Raw genomic sequence first — 11759 nt, forward strand, 5'->3', positions numbered from 1 at the left:
TCTTTCAATCCTAATAGAAGAAAAAAAGTGTCCCAAGGTTTTTTTCCCATTCCCTTACCAGTTTTTCATACATTTTGTAGGGCGGTAACGGAATGGAAGGTTCGAAAAAATGTATGGAAATATTGGGACATTTTTTTTCTCCTATCAGGATCGAAAGAGCTCTCGATTCTGAGTATGAATCCCATGTTACAAAACAAGTGGGGTAGACAACTTTGGCCCTACTACGAAAGCGCGGTGTCTCTTAACACAAGTATCTTTAAATACTTAAAAAGAGACATCTACCCTGCGACTGTGAATAGTTTACATATACGCTAAAGACTTTTTTTTTCTTTAGGTGTGGCACTAAATTGAACTATTGCTGAAAAAATTTAGCCACATCTTCATATTACTTGCTCTTTGACTGTCTCAACCCAGTCAAGAAATTATTAGAGCGAGGTCGCTGCGATGTAAATTGTCAAAAACAATATTTTTAATCTACTGCCCTTATTGACAATATCGATTCTTGAGGGTTCCTGAAATGTATAGTCAGCAACAAAGATATGAATACAGGTAAAGTGTCAAAATAGTACATTACGATACAAGTGCGTAAAAAAGGAATCTCGAAACGAGTGGCGATAAATTAAAAACACGACCGAAGGGAGTGTCTTAAATCGACACGAGTTACGAATTTCCTTTTCGCACGTCTATCGTACGACATTTTTGAGTACGGATGGCCCTCCGAAGTTTCGAATTGACATATAATGAACCACTCGCACTAGTGCGTAAAAAAAACTCCATCTGTACTGAAAATAGATTTAAGTCTAAGGAAACTAGTCATTCCCTTGATTTTTAAAGGCTCACCAAAGTTGTAGCACACCTGTAGTTTCCGGCATCTTGTAGGCTACGGTTATTGCTTACCATGAAATGAGGCCAACGTAAGTTTAAATAGGAAGTCATTGTCAGTTCAGCATACTTCCCTGAATTAACTCAAGCAACAAAGCTGATAAAACAAATGAAAATCAAATTAAGGCCCCTTAATTAAATTGTGTACTTAACAAAGACATGTACACAATTTACAGATTGCTGTAAACTAAAAGGGATTGCCCTTTTTTGCTCCAGTCTAAGTACAACGCCATCTAGCGTGCTACGACCACAACCCACTAACAATCAGTAGTAAAGAGGCTATCACACTACTCAACCGCTTGACTCCGGTCCGGAGGGACATACATCAATAAATTCACGACTGTATTCCCAAACGGCATTTGACCACAAAAACAACCCAGCCACAGTATAATAAAGAGTACTATCGTACAGTATGGCTACTCCCGCTCCCCGCTGAAAGTGTCCCCCACCCCCTCTCGGTTATCTCACAGTTACCGCCTGTCAAAAACGCGAACAGTCGACCTGTCATATCTCACTCATACAAGCATGATACGCGTTCACCTACACGAGATTAACTGTGTGCTAGGAATGCGCCTCTTTCATATATTTGATCGCCAGTGTCCGAGGTGTACTGAGCCCCGCGTTGGGCGCCAAAAATGTATTTCCAATTTGTCAGATTGTCCTGGCGCCGATGTACGAGGAGGCCCGACTCCAGATGAACTGGGAAATGGGCTGGATAAAGAAAATTTGACAATGTGCCCTGGCCTGGCTTACGATTCTGGCCTAATCTGTAGTGACCCCTGCCTGCTAAGCCGCGGTTCTGGGTTCGAACTCCGGTAAGGGCATTGATTTGTGTGATGAGTACAAATATTTGTTCCTGAGTCATGAATGTTTTCAATGTAGGTATATGTTTATGGAGAGACGACATCTGCCAACTAGCTGGCGATAACTGGATGCGGATGGCAATGGACCGACAAGCGTGGAGGAATAGAGAGGCCTATGTCCGAAGACGGGCGCTTTAAAGGCTGCTATAGATAGATAGATGTATTTATTTATCTATATAAGTATGTATTAGGGCTAGGTTGATTCGTGTAAGGTGTCCCACTATATTTATTTGTAGGTACTTAATGGAGAAGTGGTGCCATGATGACATCACAGATCATCATGGCATCACTATTTCTACAGCCTATAGGTTTTTCATTAGATGCGGATCCGCATACCGCTTCGGTGAAGACATGGGAATGTCAACATAATGCTAATTAAACCATTTTGCCAATCCTTTTACACGTGCAGCCTGTGGACAAATTATACTAAAAAGGCCCTCAGTGCCCTGCGTAACAATGGGTTCAGGATGCTGTTGGGACTGCCTCGTTATTGCAGTGCGTCAGGCATGTTCGCTGAGGCCCGCACTGACAGTTTCGATGCTATAATACGCAAAAGATCTGCCTCCCTGATGCGTCGCGTGCGAGACAGCTCCAACAGCCTTGTGCGCCTAGTGTTGGAATCGCCTGCTTGTGCTTTCTGGAGACACTGAGATGGCATCCAGAGGCCAAGTGTATAATTTATTATAGTTTTAGTTTTTTAGATGTAATAATATGTAAATGTGACTAACATATGTTTAAGGGAATGTACACTAACAATATGGTTTTTTTCCGAAATAAAATTATTGAATTGAATTGAATAGCCACCCGCAAACCGGAACGTTGAGCGGATCCGCATCCAGTGTAAAGACCAACTAACGAAAATGTGAAAAATCGAAAAAAATGCCCAGAAAACCGACTCTAGACTAGTTTAGAGAGAGACGGGAGATAGGGGAGCTGGGAGGGGGAGGGAGAGAGAAAGCGGATAGTCTAAATTATTACATTATACATAAATATTCGGGAGGATTCGCAGTATATGCGAGAATGTCAGATTAACCTTTTTTTTTAAATGTATTTATTAAGAAAAATATTTCTTACATACATTTTTGTTTTCGTTTGGACCGGCATCGGCAATCCAAAGATGTGAGTTCGATTTCCATATTGGTCACAATTGATTATTGCCGATTTTTTTATTGCTATTGACATCTGCAAATATAATTTGCGAATCGTAATATGGTACGTTCCACAATAATAAAAGGAAAATTTTTCATGTTTATAATTAAACATAATGGATAAAACTTGGATAACATTTATACTTTAAGGTTACCTTGAAAGTTGGTTGGTGTAAGGTGGCTTTTGCCTTAAGGTTATCTGGAAGAAATCGCTCTTTAGCCATAAAACCGCCTGTTGTTTACCTTTGTTTTTGTTGCCTCTTTATTTTGTATTTTCGTATTTTATCGAGGAGTGCAATAAAGAGTACTTATTTGTGTTTTTTTTTCTAGTAAGGGGAAGTAATAGTATTTTATGCAACAGGCGTTTAAAGGGGGTCAAAAAAGACGAGTGGCGTGGGTAACAATTTGAGGCGAAGCCGAAAATTGTTATTAAGACGCCACGAGTATTTTTTGACTCAGTTAAACACCGTTGCATACAATACTTTTTCTACGACTATGCACTTAGTTTTTAATAGTTTTCTTGAATAACTTTCGTGAAATTCATACTGTTTCCTTTATTTTGACGCAAAGGTTTGCACTGTCAGCTCAGCACGCGCGCAGTATCGTTATAACAATGCTTTGCCATGGTTACAAAGCCAAACAATGCGTTTTCAGTTTTTTCGATACTGCGCGCATGCGCTGAAAGCCGGCGGACGTTGGCTTTAGGAACAGACTTTTATGTAGGGTTTTAAAGATCTATGCACGACCCTGTAAATGACGAATAACGGTTCGGGAGTAGAAAAAATAAATTTATGAAATAATATATAAAAATTAGGCGGTTACATACAATTCGACTGTCATGTCAGCGCTAATTTCTTTGGAACAGCCAAATTTTTTTTCGTGATTTCGGCACTGGTCCTATAATAAAAGTTGTTCATTATGACCTCAAAAGCCACTATGCAAAGTTTGAACGGTCCTTTTTATTTCACCCTGTATAAATAATCCGATAGAAAAATTAAATTCATCGTCCACCTCTGCATATACTACAATACTATAATCGTATTGTCTCCATTTTCTCAGAGGACGCCGGGCGAGCCCACAACACACCCTTTAGAACCCCCATCCCCACCCAAAACCCACCCTTATCTCCCCCATATAAGCTTGAAAATAGCTTGAAATTCCTTGAGACTTAGGTTCTTTAAAGGGGGTGTAATCTATCCCATCGTATTTGTGCCTTAGTAAGGTTGAAAATGGCTAAGATTTTGTTGTTAGGTTCTTTAAGGGGGGATTAGGTAGTAGACACGACGGCGCGAGTCTCACCACATAATTTAGGGTTAAATTGTGGGGGGATTCAAGGTCACAGGTTCTGTCAATTGTCTGGGGTAAACGGAGTAGCTGGGTGTTGGGTTCAGATCCTGGTGCAGACCGTTCATCATCCTCCTTGCGTTATCCCGGCATTTGCCACGGCTCATGGAGCCTGGGGTCCGTTTTGACAACTAATCCCAAGATTTGGCGTAGGCACTAGTTTTTATGAAAGCGACTGCCATCTCACCTTTCAACTCGAAGGGTAAACTAAACCTTATTGGAATTAGTCCGGTTTCCTCACGATGTTTTCCTTCACCGAAAAGCGACTGGCAAATATCAGATGACATTTCGCATCCTGGCGCAGGCGTTAAAGCACCAATTTTAATTTAACTAGTAGTGGTTATATCTCGATGGATTAAGAAGGTTAAATCTAGCGCAGGTTCTAATTTCAAAGATCACATTGGGTTCTATCAATCTTCTGACCTTAGATGCTTGATATGAAAAGAATATATTTCTATACAACGCAGGTAGATAATAAGTAAACGGTCCGTGTTGTAAGCAATTGCTGTAGTCAATGGATACTTGCAACTGCAGAAATATCATATGCGCATTTTAAATACGGAATAATATTTAATTCTCCGTGTAGAAGACACAAGCCAGACAGTAGCAAAAACAGTGGAAAGACCTCTTTGATGTAAAAATTGACATATTTTATTCGAACCAAATATTCTCTGAAGGCTTGTCAAAAAACTGGTTACCTAGGTCTTAGTTAATCCATACTTAATACTTAATCCATACTAATATTATAAATGGGAAAGTGTGTGTTTCTGTTTGTTTGTCCATCTTTCACGGCAAAACGGAGCGACGAATTGACGTGATTTTTTAAGTGGAGATAGTTGAAGCATAGTATAATGAAGAGTACTATCGTACAGTATGGCCACTCCCGCTCCCCGCTAAAAGTGCCGCCCACCCCCTCTCGGTTACCTCACAGTTACCGCCTGTCAAAAACGCGAACAGTCGACCTGTCATATTTCACTCGTACAAGCATAGTACGCGTTCACCTACACGAGCTTAGAATGTGTGGTAGGAACGCGCCTCTTTCATACAGGATGTAACATTAATGCTGGTGATCCATTTAAGAGCATAACCTTACCGGTATCGAATAGCGGTTATAAAACACCATGAAAATTAAAGGTACTATAGAAGGTAATGTATAAGCCGTAGGATTTATCTTCGGCAATTATGTTACATAGTGTATATATTTGATGGCCAGTGTCCGAGATGTTGTTGAAGAGTTGGAAAGTGACATAGGCTACTGTTTGTCTCAAAAGCTAGTAGTCTATATAGTATACAGTTTTCACTAATGCTGCACTCTGGTGGCAAAACATTGCAAAAGTACTCCCTAAGTTCTGAAGATTGTAAGTCTTTTTTTGAAAATATAAAACAAATCCCGAACTATGAATAACTCGTGACTCAGAGCATTAAAATATCGGAAGGGAAGCTTTAAAATTGTACCAGCTTCGGCGAGTACGGTCAAATACAAAAGTGCCTATCTTACATTTTAAATTATAAGGATTTCTACTAAATTTTACGCATTTTTTTAATATTATACCTACCTACTGCGTAAAAACGAAGGGGTGTTATAAGTTTGACGTGTCTTTCTTCCGTCTGTCCCCCGTCTGTCTATTTGTCTGTCTGTCTGTCATTTGATGTTTGTCTGTCTTTTCGGTGAAGGAAAACATCGTGAGCTCCCGAACGGACTAAACCGATTTAGATTTAGTTTTTTCTGGGCTGAGTTAGGTCAGGGCAGTGTTTCTTACGCCAAACGTTTCATTAAAATCGATCCACTATGTCCTGAGCGTGGCAAATTTTAAAATTTTGATTTTTACCCATTTTTTAAATGATGACCTACCTACTGCGTGTTTCAAAATTTTGATCCGATTATCGATGATAATTTGTTATAGCGTTATATTTCTATGCTTTTATCATTCACTGACTACTCAACATCCTCCTTGTGTTATCCAGACATTTCCCGCGGCTAATGGGAGCCTGGGGTCCGCTTTGATAACTAATCCCAAGATTTGGCATAGATACTGCCATCTGATCTCTTCCAAGCGACTGGAAATATAAAATTATATTTCGCACATAAGTTCCGAAAAACTCATTAGAGCCGAGGTTCAAACCCGCGACCTCTGGATTGAAAATCGCACGCTTACCGCTAGGCCGTCAGCGCTTTCACACACACTATATTTATTTATTTATTTATTATTCAAATAAGTTACACAGCATAACAGTAAAAACTAAGGCACTGTGAAACTAAAAATAAAAAACCGGCCAAGAGCGTGTCGGGCCACGCTCAGTGTAGGGTTCCGTAGTTTTTCGTATTTTTCTCAAAAACTACTGAACCTATCAAGTTCAAAACAATTTTCCTAGAAAGTCTTTATAAAGTTCTACTTTTGTGATTTTTTTCATATTTTTTAATCATATGGTTCAAAAGTTAGAGGGGGGGGGACGCACTTTTTTTTCCTTTAGAAGCGATTATTTCCGAAAATATTAATATTATCAAAAAACGATCTTAGTAAACCCTTATTCATTTTTAAATACCTATCCAACAATATATCACACGTTGGGGTTGGAATGTAAAAAAATATCAGCCCCCACTTTACATGTAGGGGGGGTACCCTAATAAAACATTTTTTTTCATTTTTTATTTTTGCACTTTGTTGGCGTGATTGATATACATATTGGTACAAAATTTCAGCTTTCTAGTGCTTACGGTTACTGAGATTATCCGCGGACGGACGGACGGACGGACGGACAGACAGACATGGCGAAACTATAAGGGTTCCTAGTTGACTACGGAACCCTAAAAAAGAACAATATATATAACATATTAAAAAAAATACAAAACAGAGAAAGAAAAAAAAATACAATATTCTATTTAGGCGACGACGTAACAACGTGGCTCCGTTGCGTCGTCTGACTCGGCGTAGGGTTCGGCAGGTTGCCCCGGAACCGCCGAAACACCACGCCCTTCGGCCAGAAGTCTGCGCTAGCGATGGTGTCCTGCAGCGGCCGCGGTACGCGTACTACAAACGAGCTGAAGTGCACGTAGTGACGCGACTGTAGCTGGAACACCCTCAGCGAGTAGCCAGTTTTCTGGCGAACGTAGTCCACCACCTCATCGGCCCCGGCGGAGTAGTGCAGGCGCGACACGTATTTAGAGCGCCTTACTCGGTGTAGCAATCCGTAGTCCTGAATTCACTGGTTCCGCAGTGCCACACAGAGTCTTGCGAGGCGCCCTGCGCGCCTTGCTCTTCTTTTCCACCAATGTGAATCCCTCCTCATCCACATTGGTGCGGGAAGACTTTTCTACAAGAGGTACCCGTGATATCTTTGCAGATGTGTTGACCCGATTAGCTGCGACGTCAGCATATGCTCGCTGACGTAAGTTCGATGACTTCGATGAGACGGGAGGCGGCCGCATGCACGGGGGGCGCGCGGGCGGCGGGGCGGCGCGTGCGACACATTTTACTGCGTCGGCAACAGGCAAACGAATCGACTCGACACGTGTGTCACGTTGATTATCAGACATGAAATTTGAAGCCGCAGACTGAGGGGCATTCCGCAAACATTGTATTTCGTTGCGTAACTCAGAAATGGTAATAAGGCTTGCTTCAAACTTCTTGGTTATATCGGCTATACTTGTCCTCAGGGCCACGATTTCCTTAAACAAGCAGCTAACATCGACGTTGCCAGAATCGTATGACGGAATGTCAGAGATATCCGTCGCCACAAACTCCGGAATCCGGTCGTTGTGCTCCTTGAAGATGTTCATAATGTCCTCAAGGCTCTTCTTCCCAGTGTCGTCTCCTCTCCGGTGAGAAACATAGGTGCCGGCAATCCCAAGGGTCTCGCACAACACTTTCTTTGCTTCACAGATGTCTTCAACGGTGAACTTCGACGCACGTGAAGACATCTGTACAGCAGTCGCCGCATCTATCGCTCCTTCCCGCAGCAGCTTATTTTTCTCTTGCAGAAAGGCGAGGAACTCGTTAACGATGGCTTGACCCTGTTTAGAATCTGCCATCGCGTCGATTTGTCGGCAGCGGACGAGCCGCTCTGATTTCACAATTTATAATTAAATTAAGTCATCAATGCGTCTACGTAGCTGCGCGCATTGGAGCGAACTGCCATATGTATATATGTATTACTAACTTTTGCCCGCGGCTTCGCTCGCGTTAGAAAGAGACAAAAAGTAGCCTATGTCACTCTCCGTCCCTTCAACTATTTCCACTTAAAAAATCACTACTTATATACATACTATAATTATTATGAGAAATATAACCTTCACACTCTAAGAATAAATTTAAATTATTTTCATAGAAAATATTTTAATTTGTATTTTAAGTAGCCACACTACTATTATACTTCATAAACATACTATTATACTTTTTCACCAGAAACGATAAGGAGCGGGGTTTAATAGTTAGTTTATTTGTAAATATTTATTTTAAGTTACCTTTTATTAAAATGTTGTATTATCTTAGAGTAAGACTTAAATAAACTTCATAAACATGAAATAAATGTCATATACAAAGAAAAAGTGACCAAGGCCTCCCAGTGTCCCGAGCTGGAATCGAACCAGCGTCCTCCGTTTACCGGACGGATACCTAAACCGCTCGGCCACCGGGTCACGAAGGCAAGGGTCGAAAATTCCAAGTATATGACATTCCCGAAGGCTCGTGGCGCCCTCTAACCATTCCTAAGGTAGAACAGTATGGTTCGACCTTCTAGCTGAATCATCTCAGGTGATTACAAGCTAGCAAAGAGAGATGGGGTTACCATGCGGCCCATTTTTTTTTTCAAAGTTGTCCACCCCACTTTTTTTGTAACATGCGTACTTTTTACGCGATTATTACTCAAAATCGCGAGCTCTTTCGATCCTGATAGGAGAAAAAAACAATGTCCCAAGATTTCCATACACTTTTTCGAACCTTCCATTCCGTTACCGCCATACAAAATGTATGAAAAAATGGTAACGGAATAGGAAAAAAACTTTGGGATACTTTTTTTCTCCTATTAGAATACGAGTAGTAAGAGCTCGCGATTCTGAGTGGAAACCACATAAAAAAATCCAAATAAATAAAAGTGGGGTGGACAACTTTGAAAAAAATAGCCCACTCACACTCTAAGAACAAATTAAATTATTTTCATAGAGTTAAATTGTTTGAAGGGGTCAGAGCACATGAAACTACTCAAGTTTCAGTGCTTTATAAGTATATGTCAAGTGTAACATTATTTGCCAGCCTCTATGATATTTATTTTTATTCAATTTAAAGTATAAAATGGGTACAAATTAGCTTACAAATAAAATGAAATTAAATCTAAAAACCTAAATGTCTAAGTCTAAAACTAAAAAACTTACATCGAGTATAAAAAAGAAAACCTACTGGAAGAGGCCTCCCCGCGCAACCTCTGGTGCAAAGGTGCCCATTACACTCGCCGCGTTACCGCGTTGAATGGCAATGGACAGCCTTTGCAAAAAGAATGACGGGTCTAGGCCTCTTGACATTTATTTCATGTTTATTATTATAATTATAACCTTGAGTTTCCCGCTTCACAGCAACAGCAGTACTACCAATAAAATAGCCTTGTCAATAAAAAAGCAAATCGAGAAATAAGCTGTTTAAAGACGAAGTGTAGAAGTAAAAAAGCTATAAAACATCTCGTAAAACAGATCTATCGGTTTCTAGGTTAAAGTGAAAACATGCAAAACGTCGATCTTAAAGTCTAAGGAAAAAGGTTTAAGTTTCATTGGCTGCAAGAAGATCATAATTAAAAAACTTATAAACGCGTGATAGTTTTTCCATCGATGTAGCAAAGACATAATATTGACGACCGGTTTGGCTTAGCGCGTAGTGACCCTGCCTGCTAAGCCGCAGTCAGGGTTCGAATCCCAGTAAGGCATATGTTTGCGTGTTGAGCATAGATATGTGTTCCTGAGTCATGGATGCTGTCTATGTATTTAAGTATTTTGATATCTTTCCCATCACGAAACAATGGTGTTCCGGACCTTTGCGAGGCGTGCGCGGGGCCTAATCCAACGCGTACAGGCCCTTTTGACATTTTAATGAAATGTAAGGGGTACACCGAGCGGATGTTGCCCTTGCCCGTATCATGGGACACACACAGAAGCAACACCCGCCAGGGTGTAAGGACTATTTGAGATTTAATGGAATCTAAAATTAACTGGGCTATTGGATGAAAGTGATGGACTAGGGGATGGAAATACTGGGCTAGGGGATAAAAAACCGGCCAAGAGCGTGTCGGGCCACGCTCAGTGTAGGGTTCCGTAGTTTTCCGTATTTTTCTTAAAAACTACTAAACCTATCAAGTTGAAAATAATTTTCTTAGAAAGTCTTTGTAAAGTTCTACTTTTGTGATTTTATTCATATTTTTTAAACATATGGTTTAAAAGTTAGAGGGGGGGGGGACACACACTTTTTTTCCTTTAAGAGCGATTACTTCCGAAAATATTAATATTATCAAATAACGATTATAGTAAACCCTTATTAATTTTTAAATACCTATCCAACAATATATCACACTTTGGGGTTGGAATGAAAAACAAATCTGTCCTCACTTTACATGTAGGGGGGGGGGGGGGGTACCCTAACAAAACATTTTTTTTTCACTTTTTATTTTACCACTTTGTCGGCGTGATTGATTTACATATTGGTACCAATTTTCAGGTTTCTAGCGCTATCGGTCACTGAGATTATCCGCGGACGGACGGACGGACGGACGGACAGACAGACATGGCGAAACTATAAGGGTTCCTAGTTGTCTACGGAACCCTAATAAAACGGTATGCAATTTTATTTCCGGCAGTCGGTGACTCGTCCCCACAAGATGCGGAACTACGATGCCACAGACAGACACGTCAAACTTATAACACCCGTCGTTTTTGCAGTGAGTTTAAAAACATTTTACCGTATAAAAGAACCATTTAAAAAAAATATATATATTACACTTGTGTGAACGACTGCCGCCCTGCAGGACAGTCGGGGGAATAAATGATTACGCACTTTACGCACCATATGCCCTTGTTTATTACAGCCCATGCCCAGCAGTGGGCTGTAGGTACTTGTTTGTGTAGAATATTACTATTTACATATTGGACTTTTGTTTATTACGTGTATTAATATAGCAAGCGCATGGTGGCCTAGCGGTAAGAGCGTGCGACTTACGATTCGGAAGTCGCGGGTTCGAACCCCGGCTCGTACCAATGAGTTTTTCGAAACATATGTGCGAAATGTCATTTGATATTTGTCAGTTGCTTTTCGGTGATGGAAATCATCGCGAGGAAACCGGACTAATTCCAGTAAGGCCTAGTTACCCTTCGGGTTGGACGATAGGCCCCAAATTGTCAGTGCTAAATGTTGCTATGGTGAACTAGCCCACTAGTCTTACTTTTGTCACTTGTCACATCATGCATCACTTTCGCAATTACATACTTGTTAGAACGTGATATAACATGGCATAGAGGAATAAGAATGGGAAAAGTTGTAACTCCATA

The 11759-nt window shown here is 40.7% G+C and overlaps 1 non-coding gene across 1 annotated transcript; it reads right to left on the reverse strand.

Moving 5' to 3' along the window:
* Positions 1-8801: 8801 nt before the first annotated feature.
* Positions 8802-8873, reverse strand: Trnat-ggu. The gene has a single exon. It is a non-coding gene; the product is annotated as a tRNA-Thr (tRNA).
* Between the last annotated feature and the right edge of the window lie 2886 nt (positions 8874-11759).

The sequence above is a fragment of the Leguminivora glycinivorella genome, chromosome 21 (assembly GCF_023078275.1).
Source record: "Leguminivora glycinivorella isolate SPB_JAAS2020 chromosome 21, LegGlyc_1.1, whole genome shotgun sequence".
Classification (NCBI taxonomy): domain Eukaryota; kingdom Metazoa; phylum Arthropoda; class Insecta; order Lepidoptera; family Tortricidae; genus Leguminivora; species Leguminivora glycinivorella.